Source organism: Chinchilla lanigera, unplaced genomic scaffold (assembly GCF_000276665.1).
Source record: "Chinchilla lanigera isolate Chin_1 unplaced genomic scaffold, ChiLan1.0 scaffold00096, whole genome shotgun sequence".
Lineage (NCBI taxonomy): Eukaryota > Metazoa > Chordata > Mammalia > Rodentia > Chinchillidae > Chinchilla > Chinchilla lanigera.
In genome coordinates this window covers 3,718,743-3,731,091 of record NW_004955497.1, presented here as the reverse complement: position 1 = coordinate 3,731,091, position 12,349 = coordinate 3,718,743, and the positions used below count along the sequence as shown (strand labels likewise).

The window sequence follows — 12,349 nt, the reverse complement described above, 5'->3', positions numbered from 1 at the left end:
GGAGGAAAACTGGGAAAAAAAACAGGAATCAAGATATATCACATAAAGGCCGGAGATATAGCTCAGTGGCACAGCGCCTGCCTGGCAAGCACAAGGTCCTGAGTTCGATTCCGTGTACCAAAAAAAAAAGATATATTGTGTACAGGTCTTAATTCCCTATGATGAATCTGATCAATATGTATATCTTAATTGTACCGATAAACTTAATTAAAAGTTAATTTTTTTGGGCTGGGGATATAGCTCAGTGGTATAGCACCTTCCTGGCAAGCTTGAGGTCCTGGGTTCTATTCCCCATACTAAAAAAAAAAAAGGGCCAGGTATATAGCTCAGTGGTATAGCACCTGCCTGACAAGCACAAGGGTCCTGAGTTCAGTTCCTGGTACCAAAAAGAAAAAAATTTTCTTGAGTTTGTTGTCCCCCCCCCGCCCCGCCCCTAGTACCAGGAATTGAACTCACGACCTTGCGCTTGCCAGGCAGGCGCTGTGCCGCTGAGCTAAATCCCCAGCCCCTTGAGTTTTTTATATACTTTAGATAATAGTCCTCTGTTGGAAGAGTAGTTGCCCAAATTTGTCTCTCATTCAGTAGGCTATCTCTTCATTCATTGTCTTGTTTCTGTTGCTAGGCAGAGGCTTTTTAATTTGATGTGATCCCATTTGTCCATGTTTGCTGTTATTTCCTGTGCTATTAGAGCCTTACTCAGGAAGTCATTGCTTGTGCCTGTGTTGAAGTATGTCCCCTCTTCTAGCTTTTCAGTTTCAAATCTTACACTTAAGTCTTTGATTCATTTAGAATTGATTTTTGTACAGAGTGAGAGATAGTTTTAGGTTATGGATGTCCACTTTTCCTTGCACCATTTGCTAAAAAGGCTGTCATTTCTCTAATGTTTATATTTGGCTCCTCTGTCCTGAAGTAGATGGTTGTAGTTCTGTCAGTTTGTTCTTGGTCTTCTGTTTTATTCTGTTGGTCTAAGTGTCTATTTTTGTGTTAGTAACACGCTGCGGTTGTTGCCATAGCTTTGTAGTATAATTTGAAATCAGGTATTGTGATATTTCCAGCCCTCTTCTTTTTGCTCGTGATTACATTTGGTTATTCTGGGTCTTTATATTTCCATATGAGCTGTAGGATTGATTTTTCTAGTTTTTTAAGGCTGTCAGGTATTTTGATGGGGAATTCATTGAATTTATAGATTGCTTTTTGTAATGTAGCCATTTTAGCAATATTAATTTTGCTGATTTCTGAACCCAGGAAATCTTCCCATCTTCTGGTGTCTTCTTCAATTTCTTTCTTTAATGTTCTGTAATTTTTATTGTTGTGGTTTAGCCAGGGCAGTTAGGCATCAGTAATGAGAAAAAGGGAATAGGTAGGAAGAAGTCAGATTACCCTTATCTGCAGATAATATGATCTTATACTTAGGAGACTTTTAGGTCTGATAAATTCTGCAAAGTGGCAGAATTCAAAATCAGTATGTAAAAATTCAGTAGCTTTTCTATGCATCAGTAATTAACTCCCTGAGAAAAAAGTCAGGAAAACAGTTCCATTCGCAATAGATTAAAAAGCTGCTGATGGGCCGGGGAAATAGCTCAGTGGCACAAGCGCCTGCCTGGCGAGTGCAAGGTCATGAGTTTGATTTCCAGTACCCAAAAAAAAAAAAAACAAAAAAAACAAAAAAAGCTGCTTTGGCTTCTTGAGCTCACTGCTGAGATTCATCCAGATCAGTACGTGTATCTGCAGAGTACCCCTTCTCGTGGCTGTGCTGTCTCATTGTGTGATGGACTACTTTCTTGTGGAGAGAGTGTTTTTGTCAATGGTAGGCAGTTTCTAAGGTAGATACGGATTTGCCAATCAGCCCAAAGTTACTGAGCACCAAATCAGGTGAAAAGGGTAGAACACCAACAGCGTAATTACTGCTTTTGCTTGAAAATTTCCCGATATCCTGGGATACAGCGCATAGGACATTTTGCTGTTCTAGGCCCAGCAGGAGCGGGAGGGAGGTCACGGTGGTGAAGTTTTGGAGATGAGTTAAATTTACAAGTTAATTTAGGTAGTGTATCTTTACAAAGTTGAATCTTGCTTCTTTCTGTAACTTCATTTTCTCGTGTACCGTGCATTCTGGTTAGTTATTTTGGGTTCATATCATGAACACTTTGCCTCTGATTTTTGGTTAATTTTCTTTTTATATATATTTTTGTTAGCATGTTTGTAGGACACAGTGGTGACATTCATCGTGGGGAGTTGTGTGTGTACATCACACATCTTCATTCCTCCTGCTTTGCTTTCCATCCCCCTCCCACCCTGGTTAATTGTCTTTGGACACTTCACTAGGTGTCCATTCGTCCTTTGCTTCCTCAGTCCTGGTGTGTGCTTACGGCAGGCAGTCGTCTTTTTCTCTTGAACCTCGGAATTAAGTGGATCAGCTCACAGTCTAATCAGAGGTAGCACTACAAAACCACAGGCTTCTTCCCAGGGGTCCTGACCCTATGAAAAATGGAGGACCCTGCCCTGGAAACTTACCAAGATGTGGAGTTTCTGAATTTCCCGGATGAGTGACTCGGCTTTCTTAGCGGTGAGGGCTGTATGTGAGCATTAGTATGAGAGAAGAGAAGCCAAGTGTACTGTTTAGGGAGCGTCCCTCGTGTAATAGGAAGTAGCGCAGAGGTATAAAACAACACTGGTGTCTTTCGCCGTCCGCCACGGTTGCTCCGTTGTGTTGGTGACAGACGGCACTGTGGATGCTGCTTACCCACGAGGGGCACAAGCTCGTTGCAGTCTGGAAAGTGCAGTACTGCCTCATGAAATCGAAACGTGTTTACGTTCTGCTGTGGGGGCTTCTCTGCTAATTCTGTAGCTCAGTCTTCTTCATTATCTGATAATTTTACCTTTTACTTACATTCACATATAAATGCCTTAGCCGGATACTAAGTTACTGATTTATTTTCAGTGTTTACTTCTGTTGCCCATTTTTCATTAGTGGTTAAAAATGCTTCACTGTCTTCCCTTTCGGGGAAAACAAAATAAACCTTCACTTCGATGTCCTTTATTGCATTCTGTTACATGCCAGCTTGTAGAAGAGTAGTCCTTTTCCGTCCCTGTCGTTATCACTTCAGACTTCTGCTGTCATCTAGCTTGGCTGAGGCCACCAATGAACGATTGCTGTGTTTTTACATCCAGTGGACTTTCCTGGTTCCTTTGGTCTGATGTCCCTGGAAGTCTGATACTATTTGCTCATTGTATATTGAATCTTCAGCTTATGATACCATTGTTTCTTGGTGACCTCCTAATTCTTTGCATCTTGTCAGACTTTTTTCGGAATGCTTGTTTGTGAGTTCACGTTCTAAACATGAATTCATTCGAGAGCCCCTTCCGCAGCGCTTCGTTTTGCTCTGTACTTGCCTTGAGTATCCTTAGCTCATGTGCTGATGAACTCACAGCAATCTGTCCTCGAGTGGTGAGACATCATAACCACTGAGAACCTGGGCTTGTTGTCCTGTAGGTTGAGGCTCAAACTTCATTCCTTTATTTACTGTGTGACTTCGCTCTTTGAAAAGTTTTATTTTTAAGAGTGTATTTGTAGTACGTAATGATGATATTCATTGTGGAGAGTTAGTTCCCATATGTAAGGCATCTTAATTCTTTAGAGCAAATTACCCTTTCTGAGCTGCCGCTTCCTCATCAGTAACACTGATGAGGAAGTGCACTGCCATCTGTCCTTGGAGTGTATCTGAGATCCCTAGGATTTGGTTACATCAAAGGCAAGACTGCTTTATCAGAAGGGTAGTGAAATGAGAATAAGGTTTTGGTGGAGGATGGTAAAAATCACAGCTGACAATTGAATTCATCCAAATTTGCATGATCAGTGGGGCAGATTAATACAAAACATCTTTTTTAGTTTTAGTTTATTTGTAACAGGCATTCCTCTGAAAACCAAATGACATGTACAGAATGTTAACTCAATACCTAGCATGTTGTAAGTACTGATCAGTAGCGGCTGTTATCATCAGTTTTACATAGAGTTCCATAAGTACTTGAAAAACAACATTTTTAAAACGTTAGTCCTCACCCTCTTCCCTTTCTGCTTTTGAGTGATCCTGGTGAGAACGGTGCTGCTACCCACCTACTTGATCCAGAATGGACACTTGGTTTGCGTTCTGTGTCCTGCAGTTCGCAGGTCCTTTGGATTTTTTTCTGTTAGTCCCTTTTGTACGACTGCCACAGTTGTAGTGCAGGTCCTATAATTCCTTGAGATGTTATTAGCTGTACTCTTACAATTGCTGTGTGTGCCTCCAGTGCTAACTCTGGGTCTGATTCCTTTACACTCCTGCTGCACGTTTCTCACTGCATCCTCAGTCAGGAGAAATCAGATCTTGCTACTATGGGCTGGGTGGCTTTCCATGATTGTGAACTTTCCATGATAGTGAGTTTCTGTGATTGTGAGTATTTGTGATTGTGAAATGCTGCCTCACTGGCTTTGCTTCATTCAAGGTCCCTCTTCTGTACAAGCCGTGCAAACACACGATTCATTCATTCAGCATACAGAAACTTCTTGATAGTGCTCATTTATCTGCATTTGCTTTTGTTTACTGTGCTTTTGGAGTCTTGTTGAATAAATCCTTTCCCCTTCAAATTTCCCAGAAGTATTTTCCCTGTGCTTTATTCTAGTAGTTTCTTGTCTTGTATTTGTCTTTTAAACTGTTTGAATGGATTTTTATGACTGGTGAGAGAGAGATCCAGTTTCAGTCTTCGTTTGGAGCCCCAGTATTCCCAGCATCATTAACTGAAAAGGCTCGCCTGCTGCCAAGGTGTATTTCTAGGCCATTTGTCAAAAATCTGCGGGCTGTAGGTGCCTGGGTTTACTTCCAGGCTCTGTACTCTGTTCCGTTGGCCTGTGCATCTGCTGTTACTCCATTACCATGCTGTCTCAGTGATCACAGCTTTGTAGTGTAGTTGAAGTCCCATTGTGTAATACTTCCTTGCTTTGGCAATGTAGTGTAGATTCTTATACAAATGGTGGAATTTTTTCCTATCACAGAAAAATGTCATTGCATTAAATATGTAGATTGCTTTGGGTGTTAAGGACACTTTAGCAGTATTGATTCTTCCATGAGCATGGGATATCAATTCTACTTTTTTGGTGTCTTTTTAAGTTTCTTTTATCAGTGTTTATAGTTTTTATTGTAAAGGTCATTTCTCTGCTTAAATTCATTCCTAGATTTTATATCCTTTTTTTTTTTTTGGTATTGGGAATCGAACTGAGGACCTTGCACTTGCCAGGTAGGCACTGTGCCACTAAGCTATATCCCCAACCGTATCTATTATAAATCAGATTGCTTTTCTGAACTCTGTTTTAGAGAATTCATGTTGGCATATATCAGTGCTACTGATCTTTATATATTTTGTATTCTACAACTCTGCTGAATTTATTAGTTGTAGTAAGTTTTTGGTGCAGTCTTTGGAATTCTTTGTACACAATGTGTCACCTAGTAACAGTTCTACTGTCTTTTCTAGTTTAGATACCATTTATTGCTTTTCTGTGTGTGATTGCTCTGGGGGAACTTCCAGTACTACACTGAATGTGGCTGACCACAGTGAGCATCGTTGTCTTGTTCTGAACCTTTCTCGAAAGCTTTCGGGTTTTTAACATTCAGTATGGTTTTAGCTGTTAGTATATTATAAATGGTCTTTACTATTTTGAAGTACATTCTATGCTTAATTTGTACAGAGCTTTTTTTATCCTGAAGGGATGTTGAATCTTTCCAAATACTACTTGTTCTGCATACATTGAGATAACCGATATGGTGATTTTCCTTTATTTGGTTAATGTGTTGTATCGTGTTTATCCATTTGGTAGCTTTCCTGCCCTGTTCTCCCCTGCTGCTGTCTTGGTTCCCTGTCCTTTGCCTGGGAGTTGGAATGGGTTGCCTTGGCCGCCTAGCACGTGTGGTTCCATAGACCTTGACTGCGAGTACCAGAGAGGGAGCAGGGATCTCGAGACTGTGTTCATGGCAGGCTTAATCATTGGTTCCCAGTGCTAGGTCTTAATTTCTTCTCCCTCCCACAAGTGGGGGATATCGCATGCTGTGTTGCTTGAGTCAGAGGAGAGGTAAGGTGGGTGACTCACTCACATCTTCCCTCCCTCCATCCCTCCCTCCCTCTCTTCCTTCTTTTTTCCTTCCTGAGTATGTCTTCTATTATTATTGTGATTATTCTGAAGTCCAGTATTTCCGGTCTTTCATCTGGCTCCCTTTGCTCCTTGAAGGCAGTTTGGTAGGTGAATAGCTGTGGGGAGCTGATCATTGGAGGGTCTTAGCCACCATCGTGTTGTGTTTCCCTATCAACAATTCACTAATTTTTATCCATTTTTTAGTATTTTAGCTCATCAGTCACCTCCAAGGAGCTGTCTTTGATGTCTTTTGCTTTGGCTCTACCACTGCCATGTATGTGTGCAGTCGATGTCTCTCTTGTTCTTGGAACTAAGGATGTAGTCCATTTAATGCACTCGGCCTCATTAGAATCATGTTCTCACTGGGCTAAACTTTGAAGTCCTTCACAGCAAGGGCAGGACTGTGTTCTGGCATCATTGTTCTGTGTTCTGGCATCTGGCCAGGTGCCTGGGCCATGGGTTTGTTGGACATGTTGATCCGTCCATGTCCTGGTCTAGGACAGGATGCCAGGAATGAGGCTCTGAAGGCGAGGGACGAGTCCGGCCACTGTGCCTGGGACTCAGTATTTCTTTTCAAATCAGTGTCTTCTGTCATAGTCTTTGTTCTCTACAACTGTGAAGAACAGAACCTTTATCACCTCTATTACAGAAACTCAAAGAAATTGAAGACTTAAGTGACTTGCATGAACTGCAGAACTGGAACCACAATTCTGGTTTTTATTTTTAATTTGCAAGTTTAGATTATTTCTTTATCAAGTTACATGAGTAAACAGGTGACTATCAGAAATTAGTGAGTGGGGGATAGAAAAGTAGATAAATGGCTTTTGGATGAAACTTATAGAATAAAGAACACTGAAGTGAGAAAAATTCCTAATAGACCGGTACAAGGATCCTATTTATGTATTTTAATTTTCTTTCATATTTATTAGACATGATTGTGCCTTATTCCATTTCATAAATATTTGTTTTCCATAAATATTTGTTTCAATTTCCCATGTCATAGGCATCATGTTAAATGAAATTAACATAGAGATGTGCTGACCAAGCTCCCAGCAGAGTGAGGCGCTTGCGTAAATCGGTGCTGTGACCTAGTGTGACAGGCCCTCTGTGAGATGCGGATTGCAGTGGCCTGTACGGAGGCAGGCAGAGCGGCTTGTGTTCCATCTTGCACATACAGGGCAGAGACATTGCTGCCATGTCTGGGGGAGACGTGTATTTTCAGTGTCCGTTTCAACACCTTTCGTGGTGTCTGCCTCAGGCGTGCAGACGTGTGTTCCGAAGACTCTGGCACAAGACTTGTGCCGCGAAGATGCTTTGGCTGCCACCGCCGCCAACTGCTGGGCAGAAGGGCTGTGTCTTAGAGGAGGCTCTTCTGCCTCCCGTGCCCACCCTCATCCCACTGGGCCAGTGTCACCCCCAAACGCAGAGGCAGCCTGTGTGTCTCCCTACATCCGCTCTTGCCTCTCTAAGCAATGCGCCGTGGGGATTATCTTTCTGAAATACTACTTTTCCACGTTGGTTTTCGGGAAAATCTCTCAAGGGTCTCCCTTTTCTTTACGCAAAGACCAGGACCCTTACCATGTCCTCCCTGTGAGGCATTTTCTGTCCGGCTGTTACTTTCTGGGGTAATAAAGATACCTGGCATGTAACATGTTAGGTAAAGCTTTGCTGTGCTCATCCCCTCCCTGCTGAGCTGCGCTGTTTCCCCTGATCCTGCTCACGTGTGCAGGGATGTTCTCTTCTCCCCGCTGGTGCGGTGCATGTTCTTTCCTTTGCAGTGCCCTTCGTCTCACCCCCGGGTGTCTTCCCACCGCCCGTGTGTGCTTCGTGGCCCTGGGCCCCCACGGCACTCACGCATTGCACTTCCGTTATTTGTAGTCAATTTTCTGATACTACCGTCCTGTTAGATACAGACCAAGTCCGGGGCTTTGTCTGGTTGTTCATTTCCCCATCTCTAGCACTCAGTATTGCTGCTGGCAAAGACCTGCCCCTGGGTGAACTGGGAGGATGCTAATTTAGTCATTTATATTGCCTTGCTTAGACCTCTGGCCCCTATTTCAGTTGCTCAGTTGAGTCTAGCATACCTGAATGCATAACCGCCATGCTCAGTCTGCTTGACCCAGGGCATGACTTAGGCAGGGGCAAGTTAGATGTCTTCGCAGCAGTTCTTAAGGTTTGTAATTACTGATGATTACCAGTAACAAGCCATGAATCTCCCTTTCTTTATCATGAATTCAGAATTAATTGTACATTTACTTTGGATAGATATTTAAACTTTTTTTTTTAAATTATATTTCTTCTCTTTCTCAATTCTTATTTAGAATCTCCGAATATTATACAATGATTGCCTGTGCAAAAAGTGCCCTACTAGCATAGCAAATGACTTTATGTGGATGAAGTATAGTTTATGCATGTTGTTTTTCTTCTTTGCTTTGTTTGTGAACTAAGATTCCCATAATAAGGGTTTAGTTTGCATTGAAATAAGTCTTAAAATCTTAAATGTGTATATTCTGCTGTGTTTGGAGTTTTGCTTAAAGATTCTGTAGAAAGCATTGTCCTGAGATAATTTCCATAGTGATCATGTAAAATTTGCAACAATCCTGGGCTTTCTAAGAACAGATTTAATTATATTCTAGCACAACAACTTCTCTGGGGATATTCAGGTAGGATAACAGCTGAATGTTGTGTTCATTTGAAGCCTGATATTTTTGTTCATTTGGTTTGTTGAATCTGTTTTTCGTTTATTTATGTAGCTAGAAATTATAACAACAATGTTTTTCTATTGGTAATAACTATTAAAGGAGAGAGGAAACTACTAATCTAGGCATTGGCTGTTAGAAGTACTTCAATAAAAGCATGTTTAACTGACTTGGAAGAATGCATTTCATAGAACATTTAGTCTCAAATGAAAGATGTAGGAACACGAATTTCAGTTGTGGTATTTCACGGGAAAGTGTATCAGGGAACGCACCTCTGTTATATGACATACACAGATATGCAGATTGAAGAGGAGGGAGGGGTGTAAATTCTGAGACCTGGGACTGGGAAGCGGGTGGCCTCACAAGGAGCCACGTGGAGTTCGGCTTAGAGCTGAGGCTGGTGTTGACGCGGAGCCTATCTCTGTCCTGGCCTAAGGAACAGCGAAGTGGCCCACTCCGCTCTCATTAGGGGTGTGCAGCTGATCCTGCTTGCCATTCCTACTTGTCATTTTACCGACTGCCTTATTTTTTAATGAGAAACTTTTGACTCAACTTGTGGTATTATTTTTCCCAAGTTCTTTTCTTGGAGATTTGGAGATGCAAGATTGGCTGTATAGAAACTATCTTATGATAAATATTGTTCTGTAAAGCAGGCCATACTTCTATAAAATTTGTTTAGAGACTGAGTCATTGTTACCTAATAGTTTATATAGATATTAGTTTGCCTTTTGGATTATAGTAAGAGTGCCTAATTCATAGCTACTGTTGTAAAATTTTTCTTAAAGCATTATGAATATATCTTCTATTTTGGAACGTGGATCAATAGTGATTCTCTAGCTATTGTTGCTTCTCCATTTAGGACTAAAGCTAGAAAGTCAGTAGGAGAGAGTTAGTGCTGAGAGTTGGGGAAGCAGCTTGGTAGCTGGGGCTGGTTTGAACCCCTTCCCCGTGCCACCCAAGAGGAGGGTGTTGCAAGCACTGCTGACTGCAGCCCCTCTGGGGGTCTGTGGCATGCCCCCTGCAGTCTTGGCTGGTAGGCAGGCTGCCTTCCCTCCTTTTTCTGTTTGGTCTTTTCTTTCTCTCTGCTTTCTTTTCCTTTTTGTTTCTTTGAATGTTTAACTGGTGCATAGTACGCTATTTAATTGTATCTTCACTGTATCACGTATGTATTTATAAGGAGATTGGAATCTCCCCGTACAGTGGAACGTTGTTAGAATTCACCATCTATCAGAGTTGCTGTTGCCACTTTGTGTGCCTGAAAAGTATAAAAACTCACCTGTGCTTGGAGCCTTGGATCATCCAGTTGGGTGTGACTTTGGAGTTGTCTGGTCAAACATAAACTCTCAGTTAATTAAAGCATTCAGGACTGAGATTTCTCGGTTAACTAAAATTTTAAGTAGCCTGCTATTTCTATGTTGGACCTGTCCTGAAGGTTCACACTAACATAAGTCTAAATCCAAATCCAAATCTGAATCTATAAACAGTTAGACATAGCGTAGCCTTCAAATAGTGATTCACTGTGTGGCCATTGTTTTCAACATAGAAGAGACTGATTCATCTGTAGTAAAGCAAAACCTGCGGATAAAAGCGTTCCTTCTCTAAACTGTTAGCAGCTGTGAGCAGTGTGGCGCTCCTACTTGGTAATAGTTTAGATAAAACCTGTTTCTATCGGCATTTTGACAATGCTAATAATTTTTAAGGCCACAAAAACCATGACAAATCATTTATTACAGTTTATAAGAATGATTTTGCTGATCTTATTAGAGGTGCTATAGTGATTTTCTAATCCATGACGTGGAGACTTTTTCCATGTTAAAGTTTATACGTTAGGGTTAAACTCTAAATTTCTTTCTACTTTAATACAAAATATATGGGGCTTCAGCTTGAGTCAACTTAATATACTTAGAATTGTGTCTTACTACATTTTCTCTCTCCTTTATTTTCTGTTTTTTTCTTCAACCAAGCATGACTGGTGTGTTAGTTGCATGCTATCTGTGGTGTGTGTGTGTGTTGTAGCATTTCATTTATGCATTGATATCAGGCAGTTTTCCTGAAGGTAGGTATGTTTTATAAATTGCCAAATTTCGTGCAAGAATATTTGGTGGGATTAGCTATAGAATGCATGTCATGTGGCAATTGACTTAGAACATAAATTAATGCGTATTTAATTCCTTTGTGAATGTTTTGTTTTAATTTCTAATTCTTCTTGTATATCTTTAGTATTATATCCTTGCTTTACTTAAGATTTGACTATTCTGTTACAGTTAAATTCAGTAAACATTTTTAAAGAATATTATTGTAAAATTCTATTTTACTGTGATTTATAGACCAAAGGACCTACATTGATGATACAAGATCTTATAATTCTTAAAATAGTACTACTTGAATTACTCTAAATTGCACAATGTAGAAAGTGAAAGTATTTTGAATCTGGGTACCTGTTATCACCTTCCTAATTTCAGAAGTGTGCCCTTGCTTAAATTACTATGACAATAATTTTGAAATGTAATGAGAGTTCATTTTTTTTTTTTTTTGTAGAAGGTAAAGTTATCTTCCTGATGAGAAACTTTTGAAATAAAGTTATTCTTCCTTGGTTAAAAAGTAATGTTACACAAAAGTGCCAACAGCTAGATTGCCTCATTTTACAATGTTTTCCAGAGTTCTGCTTCTAAGGGTCAAGGAGTCGTGCCTCATTTTACAATGTTTTCCAAAGTTCTGCTTCTAAGGGTCAAGGAGTCGTATGTACATAGGGCAAATATTGAGTATTAGTTTGTACAGGATTGAATTTGGGATAGTTTTTGTTGCCCTGTGTGAGCACATACATACCTATAGGTTTGTAGGGTTGTTTTTTCTTTCGTTTCTGCTGATAGTACTAATACTTTGGACCACACAGTGTGCTTAGAAAATGGCCAATGTGTAGACCAGTGGTTAAAATCAGCAAGCTCCCCTGCCACAAACAAACAAAACAAAACACTTGCTTGTCTTTCAGTGGGAGACATCCCCTGCATTTGCAGCAACATCCTACTTGCTCCCTTTGTTTACCCCTGAAGCATTTCTGCAAAATCCCAGGGCTCTGCAAAACACACTTTAATAAGTAATATTAAGTAACTGGTGTTAGAAAAGCTATCGCTACACTCCTTATTTGGTATGCACATAGAGTAGTCTTTACACTTAAAACCCCACCCCGTTTTTTCAGATGAGAGTTCAAGTTCTAGAAAGATTAAACGACCCCCGAAGAACACTCTGGTTAGTGATTGAAAGGAAACTGAAGGTGTCCTCGCTGCCTGAGGCTCAGGGAGTAGTAGTCACCGAGACAGAGGCTCCAGTCTCACGCCCGGACTTCACACCTTTCTCCCCACGCATGCAGCCATGTGGCTCCCGCGAACGTGGACTAATGCAAAAAGATACGCATTGGGTTTGCCTACCAAGTTTTACCCTTAAATGAGAAAAGATTCTTTTTAAGCTTTATGTATGTTTTCTGTGGCACTTTGAT

At 40.8% G+C, this 12,349-nt stretch overlaps 1 protein-coding gene across 1 annotated transcript in view; it reads left to right on the top strand.

Annotated features, from left to right (window-relative positions):
* Positions 1-12,349, top strand: part of Sacs (sacsin molecular chaperone) — a gene marked incomplete at its 5' end in the record, with an annotated part of 51,113 nt that overhangs the window by 21,536 nt on the left and 17,228 nt on the right.